Source organism: Lampetra planeri, chromosome 53, assembly GCF_965212315.1.
Source record: "Lampetra planeri chromosome 53, kcLamPlan1.2.h2, whole genome shotgun sequence".
NCBI lineage: Eukaryota > Metazoa > Chordata > Hyperoartia > Petromyzontiformes > Petromyzontidae > Lampetra > Lampetra planeri.
In genome coordinates this window covers 6368456-6386194 of record NC_136159.1, presented here as the reverse complement: position 1 = coordinate 6386194, position 17739 = coordinate 6368456, and the positions used below count along the sequence as shown (strand labels likewise).

The following is a 17739-nucleotide window of genomic DNA, read 5'->3' as shown; positions in this document are numbered from 1 at the left end:
AAAAACCATGAGCACGGGTAATCCGCAACGCCCGACAATCTGCCCACGGTTAAACGAGGGTTCGGCACTTTGCACGGCCGCTAGATGCAGATCATTCTCGTGCTACCACGGTGATATTTGTGGATCTCCTCTGGACGATGTCGGCGGTCGCAAACCGCATCTAAGCCTCTTGCCTTAACACGTGGTGCAACTTTAGAGCGAAACGATCGCGCAATAGACCGTTCATCTCGCACCAGCAGTTCACTCTGTACCTGGCTTCCTTAGACCGCCAGCTTGAGTCGGCTCGAGTTGAGGGGCAGCTCGAGGTGAAGGGCAGCTCTAGTTGATTCGAGTTCAAGGGCAGCTTGAAGGGCAGCTTGAGTCGGCTCGAGTTGAAGGGCAACACGACTTTACTCGAGTTGAACGGCAGCTCTAGTTGATTCGAGTTCAAGGGCAGCTTTGAAGGGCAGCTCTAGTTGGGTCTATAATTAAAGGCGGCGCTTCCCTTCTCCCGTGAGCGGGGAAGCTCTTTGCCAGATTTGTGTCTGACTTGGACGTTCCCAGCGATGATCCGTCCTGGTTGTTGGGTGAGGCCACGTGGTAGTTTTTGTCTTTTTAAAATCCTTTATATTAAGTTCACTTGCTTGTGCGCTTACGACCGTGCAAATCTTTCGGTCGTTTTTTAACCCACTTCCCGTGATCCAATCGAGCTGACATTTTGCACACAGACTCGTTGTGCGTGACAATTTATTTTCGTGAAAATTTTTTTTCCAAAATTTTCCACTTTTTAGGAAAAAAAAAATGTCGTATTTAATTGTAAATACCAATGTGATAAAAATGAAACTCTTACTCAAGAAAAACAGAAATGAATAATAAAATAAAACCGATGCCACGCATATAGAGGATTTATAGTGAAAAACTTTGTTTTTACGGGTTAATTTTTTTTACTCAAGAAACCCTCCAGCCACCGGACACGATTGTGACGTTCGCAAAGGTGTTAGTTGCACCTGGGGCAATACATCAGAGATCTTCGCGAGTATGTTAAGAATTCTCGGCAGGGTTATTGACTGGAATTGTTTGAATTAAGAACCTCCTCCTTACGTGACAGAACCCGGACAACGAGCGCGGCTCAGAGTGTTGGCTACGAAAAACCACCGACGCTTTAAGTTCCTTCAAAAATACGCAAGCGAGTCGCAGGGCCAGGGACCTGATAATGCTGGATATAATCAACAGCGAAACGTCGGACATTGTCTTTTTTTCTCTTACCCCTTTAACATTCCTCCTTTTGGTTTGCTGACGAACCAAATATTCTCGGCATATTTTGCCCATGACCTTGACCAACAACGATTAGATGTTGTCTCTCGTCGGGGAGTGGAGGGTGACAGCTGAAAACTGACACACCGACACAATCTTATCCAAACTCCACCCTCCCCCCAATAATGATACCTATTATTAGCGGTCGTGAAAACCTACACGTAACATGAGCCATTACATTCGTATTGTTGAAAGTACACGTGGACTTCGAACGCCAGGTTAAATGGTCCCCGCCGCCTGAAAATAATCGTTTGCCGTCTGTAAACGCTTCGTCGTTGGGTTTTTTTGTTGTTGTTGGTGATGATGAATTTTCCCATTCGCTCCTTTCAATTTCTGGCGGTGGCGGAACCGCAAAGCGGACCGAGGAGGTCTCAGCCTCCAAGCCGCGAACTGATTGATGAGCTGATGTGCGCTGACGAGCCCGGCTTAAGGTCACGTTCACCGGGCGCGCACGATGGAGGGTGAAACTTGATTTTCCAGCCGGCGTCCTTCTCCCACCACCACCCCCACCCACCACCACCACTCCTGCATCTTACCCTGAGAATGTGAACGCTTCAAGATGACTGTGATGATGGTGATGATGCGAGCTGAATGATGAGAGAGAGAGCAGGAAAACGATTATGTGGTGGGCGCGTCCGCAATGGGTGATTCGGGAAGCCAGCGATTCATCCAGCAGTGTATCGAGAATGCCCGTGAACGACAAATCACTAAATTTGCGTAACACGGTTAACACACTGTACATGTAAACAAACAAACAAAAAACTTATCTCGTATCAGATAACGTTCTATCTATATATATATAAAAACAATGACTATGAAAGATATTTTTTCAAGATGAAACTATATTCACGATATACTTTACCTACTGCAGAGGAGTTTCGGACCTAGTTTTGTATCGCATCGGTGTGGGATTGGGATTGGTAGGATCGGGGGGAGTGGGTAGGATCGGGGGGGGGGGGGGTAGGATCGGGGGAGGGGGGGATAGGCTGGGGGAGGGGTGCCTGGGAATCTGGTTCGGGAAAGCCTTAACAACAATAATAACTTTTACTAACTCTAAATAATGTATACACGTGTCAGAGCACGCCTTCCCGCGTGTTGGTGTAGTTTGTACGATGTGTGGTTTTTGTTGTTGCGCGTCTGCGTAACACGCGGAATTGCGTGCGGCTTCCACGAGGCGGCGATTGCATCTCTTTCTCTCTCTCTCGCTCCTCATTGTTCTGCGGGCGGTCGGGGTTAATTAAAGCTTCGTGCAATTTGCTGTGACTTGCCTCGGCTTGACGTTTCTAATTTCTGCGCGCGCGCGACTTTCGCCCGAGGGAGCGCGCTCTGCCCCACCGCCCCCCTCCCCTCTCGCTTAACGTCAGCGACGAACGCATGTGGGTGGATGGCTTTTTAAAGAAACAACATAATTGTATTTTACAAGGTCACCGTGTGAAATCATCTCCGGCATTTGTAAGACGCGTTCGGAGGAGTCGGACGCACGCACCATCAGACGCGTGCTAGCCGTTGTCAATTCGGCGAAACGTCTTAATTAGATTGTAAATGTTGTGGCTTTGGGGCCGTTCATAAATGACGTCACGCAGCTAGGGGGGGTGGGGGGGGGTCAGACATTTGTGACGATGTGTGACGAGGGGAGGGGGGGGGTTTGATAAATGTGACGTCACATCAAAATGCGCAACTTTAAATAAATATAGACAACACGTTCTACTTAATTAAATAGACTTTCTAATAAATGTTTTCTCCTACAACATCAGAGTGCAGCGCCACATTAAATACGCACTACAATGACAATAGTTTAGAGCGATTTGAAGCAGGTTTTATATTTTTGGCGGGGGGGGGGGGGCAGAGCTTTGTGACGTCATATTTGAGGCGAGGGGGGTCTGACTTTTTGTGACGCCGTGTGACGAAGGAGGGGGGGTCAAAAATCGTCCAAAATCGCGTGACGTCATTTATATCCACTAACCCGCCCTAAACAGCGTGGGTGAAGTATGGTCAAACAACTCCCCACAAGCGACAGCGCGTCGGTGGGTCGTGGGAACGACGCCTTCATCCAGCAGTGGATTGGTTCCCCGATTGGCGAAGCTGCTCTGGGATCAATGATCTCTTGTTATCGCTCCCCCGCGAACTTTAGTCTCGGTTGCGCAAGACCCACGTGGCACCACGGCGTCACGTGACTGCTGCTGCTGCGAGACCCAGAGAGGAACAAAAGCCCGGTGACTCAAACACAAGGCGACAAAGACAAAGGTCCCCCCCCCCCGGGGTAGCCTTTGCACCTGAGCGATTTTTGGGGCAAGTGCCGTTAGCGAGTAGCACCTATGGCGAGCCGGGGGGGCTGTAGGGGGGGGGGGGAGATGGGGCTGGTGGTGGTTTGACCCGCACCACGCCCGGCCGCCTTTGTCTCCCGAAACGCTGCTGTCTACACACCGTAGCAGACAACTCATTTGAGGCTGAGCCAACCTAGCGGAGAGCGCAGGGACTGGTAGTTGTGTGCACGCTGCAGCGCAGCGCGCTCAGCTTTCATCAACCACGTGGCCACCACTTTCAACCGCTACACGGTCAACAACAACAACAATTGTCCCACGGCTGTAGCCGTGAGGTTGTTGTGACGACAACCGGCGTCTGTTACAAACACTCTCGCACTCGTTCTCTGGCGCGTGCCACCAACCTGGGAAATCCCCCCCCTCTCTCTCCCCTCCGTGCCAGACGGGCAGTGCTGACTTCCTTCCCGCTTGCGCGCGTTGTAAATAACAGATTTCGTAAACGTTTTTTTCCGAGGTTGTGACGGTGTGTGGGGTGGGGTGGGGGGGTTAAAGGGGGCTCCCCTAAAAACAAACAAAAAATATTATTGGTTCTTTCGGTAAAGTCACGTAGAAGGGAAATAATAAAAATAAAAAAACAATAAAATAATTATCACGACGTTTCGGCCACAACGCAAGCAGCCGTCCTCAGGTGAAGAACAGGTCTGTCGGAAAGAACAGGTCTGTCGGAAAGACAGTGTCATTCAGACACTGTCTTTCCGACAGACCTGTTCTTCACCTGAGGACGGCTGCTTGCGTTGTGGCCGAAACGTCGTGAGAATTATTTTATTATGTTTTATTTTTATTATTTCCCTTCTACGTGACTTTACCGAAAGAACCAAGAAGATGAATCCCTGCAGTCACGAAAGCTTCAAATCGAAACAAACAAAAAAAGTTGGGGAAAATCTTGTCACGACATTCTTAACTTTCCGAAAATCATGGTCCGTGCGCGCACGTGCGTTCAACTTGATTGGCTCCGCGCGCGCGCCAATCGGAGGACGCCGTTCGCGGCGGAGGAGCGCTTCTCGCCCGTCCCAGTTCTTTATCGACGAGATCCCAGCGGGGCTTCGATCTTCCCCGAGGCTTTTTGGGCCACCACCACCCCGCTGCGCAGCGGTAGCCGACGTGGCCACTGGATGTTGATGTTGGTGATGGTGGTGATGATGGTGGTGGTGATGATGGTGATGATGGTGGTGGTGGTGATGGTGATGATGGTTGTGATGATGGTGGTGGTGATGATGGCGATGATGGTGGTGGTGGTGATGATGGTGATGATGATGGTATAGGTGATGATGGTGATGGTGGTGATGATGGTGGTGGTGGTGATGATGGCGATGATGGTGGTGGTGATGATGTAGTGAGCCGTAGTGTAGCGGTGATCGCACTGCGGGATAGGTCGCAATGCACTAACCACTGCGCCACCGCTCCCCACAAATACTCTGTAACACAGAAACACGCGTGCACAGACACACACACTCACGTACGCACACAGGTGCGTGTGTGTCTACACGCTCGGAGATGTGTGTACACGTGTGCAGTAGTGTAGGCGGCACAGGTGGTGCATCGGCCAGTCGTCTCAGTCAGTCGACCCGTGGCAACTGCTGGGTCTGCCCCGTGACCTCCTGCCGGCGGGCGTTCAACACTTCACGTGGCCTCAACGTGCACCTAGCCTGGCACAAGCGCCGTGGTCACGTCACCGCCACTTAGTGGCGAATGGCGGTTGTTGTTGGTGGTGTAGCGGTTAGCGCGCTGCGTCACAAACCTGGCGACCCGGGTTCGATTCCCGCTCACGGCCAACACCAGTGACGATTATTTGAACTCGGTCCTAGGACGTCCCCTAGGTGTACTCGGCCTCAAATGAGGAACTGAACTTTAATTTAAAATGAAGACGCCACGGTTCGCTGCGTGGCTGCGAGTGAAGAAAGGCGAGGCGGTGGGGGTAGAGTGGTTATCGTCACATTGTTTATTGCATTGTTTGAGGACACGCGGAACCATGTACACCTTCACGTGTACGACTGAAACGCAGGTCAATTACACACGCGCCGTCATTTAACTTACTAGCCAACACCACGCCACTACACCACAATACACTGATACACCACCAGACCATTACACCACCACACCACGATACACCATCTCACCAGAATATGCCACCACAACACACTACTAAACCACCACCACAGCATCTCACCACACTACCCCATCTCACCACACTATACCACCACACTACACCATCTCACCACACTACACCACCAGACCACACTACACTACCACAACATGTCACCACACTACACCACCACACCACGAAACACCACCAGACCATTTCACCACACTACACCACCACACCACCAGACCACACTACACCACCACCACCACACCACAATACACCACCAGACGATGCCACCACAACACACTACTAAACCACCACCACCACAGCATCTCACCGCACTACACCATCACCACCACACCACAACACACTATCACACCACCACAACACACTACTAAACCACCACCACCACCACAGCATCTCACCACACTACACCACCACCACAACACACTATCACACCACCATAACACACTACTAAACCACCACCACAGCATCTCACCACACTACACCACCACCACACCACAACACACTATCACACCACCACAACACACTACTAAACCACCACCACAGCATCTCACCACCACCACCAACCACCACACGACACCTCCACACCGCACTGCGACAGAGTTTCAGTTCGCCCCATAACCCCACGCCAGGCACGCACGGAACAACATCGCACACTCGAAATGTAAAACTCATTTCTTTACAACTCGATTTCGCGTGTGTGCGTGTTTAGTTTGTGCTGCCCTTCTCCCCTCCCGCCCGCCACGCACCTGCGCTTAGCACGGATGGCTTCGGTTCAGGTGCGAAACAAGTCCACAATACATGCGCACATTAAGGTGGGCGGCTGCGACACTGCCGTATCATTTGTGACTCATTGGCGTAGTTGCAGAAGGTCTGTAAAGCGATAACTGTGCAGATGACGCGCGCCACACACACAACACAACAACACACACAGCACAACAACACCACACACAACACACACAACAACACACACAACAACACACCACACAACAACAGGCTTCGCGTGTGTACGTCCGATGTCACTTCAACCACAACACTCTTTAAAAAAAAATCATTGGCTGGAAACAGACGAATTGCCTCCCGGGTTACACACGCCAGATAGTGTTCTTTGGAAGTTCTTGTTGTGCATGCAGTTCTTTTTTCAGAAGCGACCTGGCCACAAATGATAGCTCAACCGAAGTGGCTTATCAAGTGGGAATTTGTAGCAGCCAAACACTCTTAAACGCGTAATGCAAACTCCAAGTATACAGGCATCGTCAGGGCTAGGATCGAACCCACGATCTCCTGTAATACCAGGCGAGGTAGTCAACATCTTGCCACCGTGGCGCCCTTGATGTGAAGCAGGCCGTTGACCACGTGCTCTCCCCCCCCTCTCCCTCCACTGAGTTCGTGAGCTCCCTCCGCTCCCGCAGCCGCAGATCGAACCGTCCATCGTGTTTCATCATCGACTTGCGGAGATGACGATCGTGATGATGAAGACGATCAGCTGAGATCATCTCCACTCGAGTGGATGTCGGCTCGTCACGAAGGAGCCGTTCATGCTCCGTCGAGCCCTGGGAACAGCTGCTCCACGTGTCAGTCATCCGTTGATGATAATGATGACGATTGGTTATTGGTGATTGGTTATTGTTTTGACAAACTCGGCTTTCAACAAGTCAGGGGTTGCGTTCACTGATGCAAATTATTGCCGAAGCCAAGAATAACGATCAACGTGGCGTTTGTTGTCGTCATCGTTGTTGTTGTTCAATTCAACCCGAATTTAATCGGCACGTGTTGAACCGTCCGTCGTGGCCGTCCATGGAATTTTCATTTTCGACTTTTCTCCCAATGCCGCCTCCGTCGCTCTGTCACCGCTCAAGAATGAATCGCTCGAGAAAGTCGGTGAACGAACGAATGAACGAACGGGTCGCACAATATCCCTCTCTTCATTCCACCCTTGCTCCGCTTCCATCATTTAGACTTTGCTCCGCCCCGCCCACCCTCCTCCTCCTCTCCGCTCACTCCCCCAATGTCCGGCGTTGCCTCTTCCATCGCGAATCGCTCCACCTCCACCTCCTCCTCCCTCCCCACCGTTGGACGTCACGCTCTCCAGTTGCTCCAGCCTCTCATCGCGATCAGCTGCTCGTAGTTGTAGATGTCTCCGATCGCGCGCAGAGCTCGGCCGCAGGAGGCCATCACGTCTGCAGGGAGAAGGAGGGGGGGGGGCAATGTAGCTGGCACGTGGCGTCGCACAAAAGACACAAGATCCACCTGCAATGTCGGGGCAAGTGCCGTTAGCGAGTAGCAGCAGCGATCTATGAAGGTCAGCACGCGATGGGGGGGGGGGCATCATCACCACCAATATTACCATCACAATGAGCATCATCACCATCACCACCTTCATTATCACCATCACCACCTTCATTACCACCATCATCAGTATTACCACCAATACCACCATCACAATTAGCATCATCACCATCACCACCACTGCCTTCATCACCACCATCCTCACCCTCACCACCCTCACTACCACCATCCTCACCACCCTCACCACCCTCACTACCACCATCCTCACCATCACCACCCTCACTACCACCATCCTCACCATCACCACCATCACTACCACCATCCTCACTACCACCATCCTCACTACCACCATCCTCACCATCACCACCCTCACTTCCCACACTATCACCATCCTCACCACCCTCACCATAACTACCACCATCACTACCACCATCCTCACCCCCCACACCATCACCACCCTCACTACCCGCACTACCACCATCTTTACCATCACCACCCTCACTACCACCATCCTCACCATCACCACCCTCACTACCACCATCCTCACCACCCTCACCATGTTAACCCCCGCACTATCGCCACCCTCACTACCACCACCCTCGCCATCCTCACCACCCTCGCATCCTCACCACCCTCGCCATCCTCACCACCCTCGCCATCCTCACCACCCTCGCCATCCTCACCACCCTCGCATCCTCACCACCCTCGCCATCCTCACCACCCTCACCATCCTCACCACCCTCGCCATCCTCACCACCCTCGCCATCCTCACCACCCTCGCATCCTCACCACCCTCACCATCCTCACCATCCTCACTATCACAGTTCTCCGCCGCGACGTAGTAGCAAGGCCGTAGCCATGGAGTCAACATTGGGGGGGGGGGACCAAATCTTCCAGGGGGTCTGGGGGTCCCAACCCAGAAAAATATCTAAATTTGAAAACTCATTTCGTGCCTAAAATATTTCAAAATTCACTAACACACGGGATGGACTTTTTATTTATTTTTTACAATAATGTCTAATAGTGTATTGTATTAGATTGCTCTGTTTTTACTTTTTTACCATTTCTTGTTTCAATGTATGTAATGGCCGAGATTATGGATTAATAAAGTACAACCATAACCACAATCATATAAACAGAAATGTATGCGTTGATTTATATGAAGACAAGTCCAGATATTGTGGCCAAGGTTTAGCAAATTGTTTTTATTTACATAGCATAGCAATAATTTTTTTCCAGCAATATATTGGGGGGGGGGGGCATTGTATATTTGTCCCCCCAAATATTCAAATGTGTCCCCCCCAATATATATTATAATTACGGCCTTGCGTAGTAGGGTCAACATCCACCAGCAGTCGGCATCGACGGGCAGTTTCAGGGCTGCGCCTTCACATCTCTCCTGCCAGGCAACGGCGACTCGTCAGAATCACAATTTCGACTGAACGGATCCCACGGCGAGTGGATAAATCCGATGAGCTGTGAAGCTCTCTCTTCTTGTTACACGCTTTTATTTAACTCACTCTCTTGTTGTTGTTGTCGTTGTTGTTGTCGTTGTTGTATCCTCAAATATTGTAACTCAATTTTAACTCACTTCCCAATGTGGTATCGACTGCAAACTTGGTATACTTATGTCATACTGATGACAATACTATATTCTATCATTAAAAAAAATATGTTTAAACATTATTTTTATGTTATGTTACGGCTTGGGTCTAATTGTTCACGGTAAACTGACGTTGGCTATCATTGCCCACGGTCCCTTACGTTACGGCAAGCTTCGGGGCCACTTCCTGGAGTCGTGGAGTTCTACAATTACTAGTACGGTACATTTAATTAAAGCGTGTTAAAAAAAAAAAACTTTTTTGTGTTCATCTTCTTGGTTCTTTCGGCAAAGTCACGTAGAATGGAAATAATAAAATAATAAAAATATAACATAATAAAATAAAATTATATATTATTTCCATTCTACGTGACTTTACCGAAAGAACCAAGAAGATGAATCCCTGCAGTCACGAAAGCTTTAAATTGAAATTTGTTTTGTGTTGTTCTTCATAGACTCACCTCCGTGATGCATCGTGATCCCAGACTCAACAGTCCTTGCCATCTTGACCGGCCCAGGTGCCACCTCAACGCTGAGTCCTCTCTTCAGCGGCTGCCGCTGCTGCTGCTGCTGCCGCTGCTGCTGCTGCTCGCTGGCCCCGGATGAATGTGGCACGGGTCGCGAGAAAGCCATTGTGGTGCTGGTGGTGGTGCTGGTGGTGGTGCTGATGGTGGTGCTGGTGGTGGTGCTGCGGTGGTGGTGCTTCCTTGCCAGCGAGCGAACCCGCTCCGCCAACACGGACCAGCGGAGTTTGGGGTCCACAAACCTGTCCGAAAGGACGACAAAGATGACCCCGTTACAGCCTGCACGGCACCGCTGGGGTCAGAGTTGCTGCTGTTAGCGAGCGGGGTTGGGTGGTTAGCACCACGCCCGGCCGCCTTTGTCTCCCCAGCGGCGATTTTATTTTTTCGCATCACACCAGGTTACTCGTTTGAGGCCGAGTCGACCTAGGGGAGGCCCAGGACCGGTTCAGATAATCGTCACCGGTGTTGGCCGCGGGCGGGAATCGAACTCGGGCGCGTCGGGGTTCGTAGCGCAGCGCCCTAACCGCTGCGCCACCACTCCCTTACCCTTCCCCCACAAAGACAAAGATCCCCCGTGTAGCCTTAACAGACTGTAGGGGCAAGTGCTGTTAGCGAGCACCTATAAAGGCCGGCACGGTACACGAGGGGGTGGGTGGCCAGTACCACACCCGACCGCCTTTGTCTCCACCGTGGTGATGTTTACACACCGCACCAGGTACTCATTTGAGGCTGAGTCGACCTAGGGGAGGCTCAGGACCGGTTCAAATAATCGTCACCGGTGTTGACCGTGAGCGTGAATCGAACTCGGGTCGCCGGGTTCGTAGCGCAGCGTAGCGCTAACCACTACACCACCGCTCCCCCCATGTCCCACACACAACAACAACCGCCATTCGCCACGAAGTGGCGGTGACGTCACCACGACGCTTGTGCCAGGCTATGTGCACCTTGAGGCCACGTGAAGTGTCGAACACACACACACGCACAGAGACACAGACACACACACAGACACACACGCGCACACAGACACACACAGAGACACACACAGACACACACAGACACACACACACGCACCGACACACGCACAGACACACAGACAGACAGACAGACACGCACAGACACAGAGACACACACACAGACACACAGACACACACGCACAGACACACACAGAGACACACACAGACACACAGACACACACACAGACACACACAGACACACACACACAGAGACACACACCTGTGCGAGTTGCAGGTCACAGACGGACCGCGCGCGTGCGTGTCGCCGCCTCGATGGCGTTGTCAATGACAGATGACGGGACGCCTTTCGCTTGTCGATGCAAGTCGCTGGCGTTTAGGAACACCGCACAGAGTCTGCTCTCTCTCTCTCGCTCTGTCGTGCGCCTCCGATCAACTCGAACTGAAGCGGCTGGCTTATCGCTCGAGTTATAATGCGTGGGGTGGTGGTGGTGGTGGTTTTGGTGTTTTCCCAGCGGCTATTTTTAAACATCGCGTGGCGGTGGTGACGGGATCCCGTGCGGGGTGGGCGGGGCCGTCGGAAAAAATGGGCGGGGCGTCGGAAAAATGGGGGGGGGGGGCGTCGGAAAAATGGGCGAGGTGTCGGTAAAATGGGCGGGGCGTCGGGAAAATGGGCGGGGTCGTCGGGAAAATGGGCGGGCGTCTGGAAAATGGGCGGGGCGTCGGGAAAATGGGCGGGGCGTGGATGTTCGAAAGAGGCGTGGGCTACGCTGTGTGTGTGTGTTTGCTGAACGTCATCCAGCGGTGGATTGAACATGGCTGTTATTGGTGATGATGACAAACTAAACTTGACTTTTGTTTCTTTTTAAACATCGCGTGGCGGTGGTGACGGGATCCCGTGCGGGGTGGGCGGGGCCGTCGGAAAAAATGGGCGGGGCGTCGGAAAAATGGGGGGGGGGGGGCGTCGGAAAAATGGGCGAGGTGTCGGTAAAATGGGCGGGGCGTCGGGAAAATGGGCGGGGTCGTCGGGAAAATGGGCGGGCGTCTGGAAAATGGGCGGGGCGTCGGGAAAATGGGCGGGGCGTGGATGTTCGAAAGAGGCGTGGGCTACGCTGTGTGTGTGTGTTTGCTGAACGTCATCCAGCGGTGGATTGAACATGGCTGTTATTGGTGATGATGACAAACTAAACTTGACTTTTGTTTCTTCTAAATTTGACGAGGTAAGGCTCACTGAGCTATCCAGACTTTTTTTTTCATGAAGCGACCTGGACACAATTCATAGCTACACCGAAGTGGCTTATCACGTGGACATTTTATAATAGCCAAATACTCCAAACGCGTGACGTTGATTCTGAATGTGGAGGGAAAATCCAGAGGACCCGGAGAAAAATCCACGCCGGACACAGGGAGAGGGAGAGAGAGAGATAGTGACACACGCAAACTACAAATATACAGCAGGCGTCAGGATCAGGATCGAACTCATGCCCGCTCCTGCATACCAGGCGAGGTGGTTGAAATGTCTGTACCGTGGCGCCCATATGATGATGATAATGATGTTCCAGTCGCGTGTTGCTTGGGTATTTTTTGGTATCATTGTTTTTTGTTACGGGAAGGAGGCGGCTCCCGCGTTGAGTTGAAGTTAAACTTTTGAGTGGGAAGAACGACGAGTTGAAATAATGTCTCGTTTCGCGTGTTGTTCATGAATCATCAGCAGCAGCAGCGCAATCATTATATTTATTTTATACTGGTAGGAACCTCTGGTTACACCAGGCCACAGGGGATTATTGTGTCCGCCCATCCGTCGTGCAGAGAGGGGCTGTGTGGGGAGGGAGGGGCTGGGTGGGGAGGGGAGGGTGGGGAGGGGCTGGGTGGGAAGGGTGGGAGGGGTTGAGTGGGGAGGGGTAGGGCTGGGTGGGGAGGGGCTGGTCACCCCGTGGTGCCCTTATAAAACTCAACGTTTAACCTACTCACGCCGGCTTGTGCCCGCCCTCACAGTCGGGCATATTTGCGGAATACACCACGCCGCCGTTGACCCTGGCCATTAACCGAGCAACCCAACGTTCCTACCAGCTCCCTCCGCAGGAATGTGTTTTATCACGGCCGGCGTCACCATCGCCATCAGCAGCAGCAGCAGAAGTGATCAATATCATCATCAGCAGTAGAGCGATTATAATAATAATCGACAACAGCATGGACCATCAGCAAAGGCAGCAGCATCTTTTTTTTCAATTGTCAATTGTTATCCATCATCTGTCAATAACCATCATCAACACGGGTAAGATACAATGTATGTGCAGTACCGTTATCATCAGCAGCAGCAGCTACAACAGCAGCAGCAGCTGCAACAGCAGCAGCTTCAGCAGCAGTAGCAGCAGCTTCAGCAAAGGAGGCATCGCAGCTACGTTGAGACAGCAGTAGCGGTGGGGTAAAGTTTGGGCAGAGGGTCGCCCTTCCCCCACGACAGCCCTCCGAGTTGTGTGGCACTGCGGAGCGATGTCTACGGCTGGTCCAGATGTCTTGTGACCCCCCCCCCCCCTCCAATTAATTCACCCCTAACAGTTTGTATAATTGAATGGGGTGTCACAGGATATCTGGACCACCCTATACATTCCTGGGCGATGGGCCGCAATGGTCTCCTGCAGTGGGAGGTCGCGATAACTTCCACCACCAACAACAACAACTGCTGCTGCGTGAAGTCGAATCGCCGCCGCTGTAACAGGATCAAACGCATCCGCGACAGAATGAATGAAACACTACGTTGGTCTTGTACAAGGAATCCAATCGGGGTCAAAGGGCGGCCGAATGTGGGATTTTTCCATCCACAAATCGTCTCTTTAGATGCCTAAATCGCGGGAAGAGGAATCACATCAGCGATTAAAAAAATATATATATAAATATCGCAGCTATGTGTTTGAACATGGTTCAAGCTTTGTGTCGTTACAAATCCGTCGATTCCCGTTCCAGTGTTCCTTATATGGGCAAAGCTACGCCCGATGTCTCCGTATATGGGCCTAAAGCGTGACCATTGTTTATCATTCATTCTGTCGCGGATTCAATTGATCCTCTTACAGCGCACGTGAAATTCTGTTGGCACCTCCACCTGCGTCTCCCACCCCCCCCCCAAAAAAAAAAACCGACCCCCCCCCCTCCTCCATCACAACCAACAACAACCATGACAGCACGCTTCCTGAATGTGCGCGCGCGCGATGTATGCTCACGGTGGTTGCGCATGCCCTGAATAGGGCGTCCAGGTGAACAGGTGCTGACGTGCTCACCTGAGCCCAGTCTGCGCCATGTAGGGGGACATCCAATCAGTGCATACGCATGGAGGGGGGAGGGGGGGTTAACCCAAATGCGTTTGCTTGTGTATGGGGGGGGGGGGGTCTACTGACAATACACGCTTAGGAAACGAGGGGGGGGGTGAAGCCTCGATAATAATTTGTCTACATTGGACTTCAAATGAGTTTGATAGTCCGGCGGTGGGCTATCTGTTTGCTTAAACACGTTAATATTGTTCATCCTTGATCGTTTATGCGTGGATTAAATATCGGTCGTTCTATAGGATTCGGGTGGGGGGGGGGGGTGCGTCAAGCGTACGTACGCAGGTGGGGTAGGGGGGGGGTGTAAAAAGTCCGCGTGTGTACAGGGAGGGGAGGGGGGGTCAAGTTTTGACAGCTTTTTGCGTACCGACTACCAGGATGGCCCACTGAGTGGTCGGAGGGGAGAGGCTGGGTGGGCGCTGGGTGGGCGAGGAACGGGGAGGGGGAGCGGTGGCGCAGCGGTTAGGCGCTCCGCCGCGCTGCGAAACCCTGCGACCACCCCTACCCCGCCCCCCCCCGAGGTGGATTCCAGCTCGAGGCCACCAACGTCACAGTGACAAATGTCAGGACCGGTCCTGGGCCTCCCCTAGGTCGACTCGGCCGCAAATGAGTAACCCAGGTTCCATCTGTGATTTTTATTTTTTTAGGCGGCTAACGTTGTTTGAATTGCCACCTGTTGTTGCTATTATTATTGTTCTTCTTCTTGAGTGACCCAAGGGTTGAGAGAGCGCGTGCAGAATGTGGTTGCTTGTATCAACATCGTTCTTGTTATCTGTTCCACTACTCGGGGCGGTTGTAACCATTTGTAACTTGCTGAGCCCACTGGCCCCGACTCGACACGCGTGTGAAAAAGAGCTTCATGGCTCATCGGATTCCTCCACCGTGGGTCTCAATAAAGATTCTTCATTTACACCGCGTGGCTGCACTCGCAAGGCTGGTTGGGTCAGTGCGGGTCGGTGAAGATGGGTGGGTCGGGTATAGAAGTGCAGTACAACAATTGGGTTGAGCCACCGCCGTCCCTGGAGATCGGATCGAACCGGCGGGGAGACGTTTTGGATTTCAAAAGTCCCAGTGGCACGGTAAAAACCCAACAATAACCCACAGCACACGCTGCGTCGCTGTTGATGATGACGATGTTTGTTGCGTGCGGGCGGGCGGGCGTTATTGAAGGGATGCGTTTTTGAAAGCGCGTGGCGACGAGAGAGCGCGTGGCAACCAGAAAGCTTCACCGGGCCTTGGAGTTTCCACCTTTTTTCACAACTCGAGAGAGGAGACAGCGGTGGCAGCGCTTTGAAAGAGGGAGAGAGAGAGGGTGGAAGAGAGAGACTTAAAAAAAAACTTTTATTGCCGCCAGCAGCAACAGCACTGGAGGCGATTTCGATACGAAACACACAAAGTCGCCAGCAACAGCTGACACAAACACAATAAAAAAACACGCGCTGTGGCGCTCAATGCGCCGCGCGTCACACACAACCAAGTCACGTGGCGGTGGTCAGAGAGGAAGATGAGGAGAGAGAAGAGAGAGGCTGCAGTTGGGGTTTTGCATGAGAGCGGAAGACGAAACTCATCCGGCTGACTCGGCTTCATTCTTGCCCTCAAACCCAGTTTTGGCTCAAGGCACACACACATTACGTGTGTGTGTGCTTGTTTCGTATGAGTAAGATGTAAATCTTCTTGGTTCTTTCGGTAAAGTCACGTAGAAGGGAAATAAAAAAATAATAAAAATATAAAATAATAAAATAATTCTCACGACGTTTCGGCCACAACGCAAGCAGCCGTCCTCAGGTGAAGAACAGGTCTATCGGGAAGACAGCGTCTGAATAAAACACCCCAGGCTTGGAGCGTATATTTAAGCTGGGTTGGAGAGGGAAGAGCGCCTTGACAAAAGAAGTTGCATATCAAGAGGAATTTAGCATATTTATGGGAAATGCAGATATGGGATTAGTCACTACTTGTGAAATGCGTAGGAGGTGAGCGGGGGGTTTCAAAGTCATATTATCTTCTTTACCACTTGTAGCAGTTACATCTTAAATCAAGGTAAAGAATTTTCTTCGATAGCTCAGTTGGTAGAGTGGAGGACTGTAGTTGGTTGATGGTTGAAATCTTTAGGTTGCTGGTTCGACTCCGGCTCGAAGGAGGTTAATTATTTTTTATATATTTTTCCAAATCATTAAATACATATAATTGTTCAAACAATGAAGGCTCAACGAGCATGACCTGCACATTAGGAACATTTATGTTGGGCCAAAAGTTGGCTTAAAATGCACAAAGAACAAGTAAACCCGTAAAAACAAAGTTTTTCACTATAAATCCTTTATATGCGTGGCGGCTCGACTCCTCTCGTCCTCTTGCTTGAGATGGCTGCCACCTATGGGTCAGATGATTGTCTGGCAGCATTATACAATTGGTAATTAAATATTTAAAAAAAAATCCCTAAACAGTGTAAAATTTTGGAATTTTTTTTCACGAAAATGCATTACCACGCACAACGAGTCTGTGTGCAAAATGTCAGCTCGATTGGATCACGGGAAGTGGGTTAAAACGACCGAAAGATTTGCACGGTCCTAAGCAAGCAAGCGAACTTAATATAAAGGATTTAATAAGTATAGCCCGGAAAAACAAAGTTTTTCACTATAAATCCTTTATATGCGTGGCAGCGAACTTAATATAAAGGATTTGAAAATATATTCGCCTGTGGAGGACGCATGGATTGATCCCGCGACCTTTAGCATGGGAAGCGAGAGTGCTACCAACTGCGCTACTCCGCCACGGCTTGTGGAGGGGTTACGCTCTGGGCTCTTACACTCTGACGTTCAGCCAAAGCCAGGAATGAGTTATATTTGAATATATGTAAAATAAAAATGTTTTGCCTAAAATGTGTAAAATTTTGGGAATTTTTTTTCACGAACATTAATTGTCTAGCACAACGAGTCTGTGTGGAAAATGTCAGCTCGATTGGATCACGGGAAGTGGGTTAAGAAACGACCGAAAGATTTGCACGGTCGTAAGCAAGCAAGCGCGCAAGCAAGTAAGCAAGCACGCAAGCAAGCGAACTTAATATAAAGGATTTAAAAAGAGGGCATCGGTAAGATTTGTCAAATTTTCTTCTACAGAAGCATTGATTTTAACTTGGTGGACTTGGTGGCACGACACGTGGACCCAGCCTGTCACACGTGTTCTGTGAGGAAGGGACTCTGATAGTTCCACCGCTGTTCGTGTTGCACGACATCCCTGCAGACTGTGCCCCTGGGCAGTCAGAGTCTTCATCACCGGCCACCCCCAACTCGGCACCTACACGGCCACGACTACTGCCA

General features: G+C 51.1%; 1 long non-coding RNA gene and 1 other non-coding gene across 2 annotated transcripts; one reads left to right on the top strand and one right to left on the bottom strand.

Annotated features, from left to right (window-relative positions):
- Positions 1-7649: 7649 nt before the first annotated feature.
- LOC144734934 (uncharacterized) lies at positions 7650-11549 on the bottom strand. Its single transcript, XR_013588572.1, has 3 exons — positions 11368-11549; positions 10072-10376; positions 7650-7901 (listed from the first exon to the last, which is right to left on the bottom strand). It is a non-coding gene; the product is annotated as an uncharacterized LOC144734934 (long non-coding RNA).
- Positions 11550-16473: 4924 nt separating this feature from the next.
- TRNAY-GUA (transfer RNA tyrosine (anticodon GUA)) lies at positions 16474-16562 on the top strand. The gene is given in 2 exon segments: positions 16474-16510; positions 16527-16562. It is a non-coding gene; the product is annotated as a tRNA-Tyr (tRNA).
- The last annotated feature ends 1177 nt before the right edge of the window (positions 16563-17739 follow it).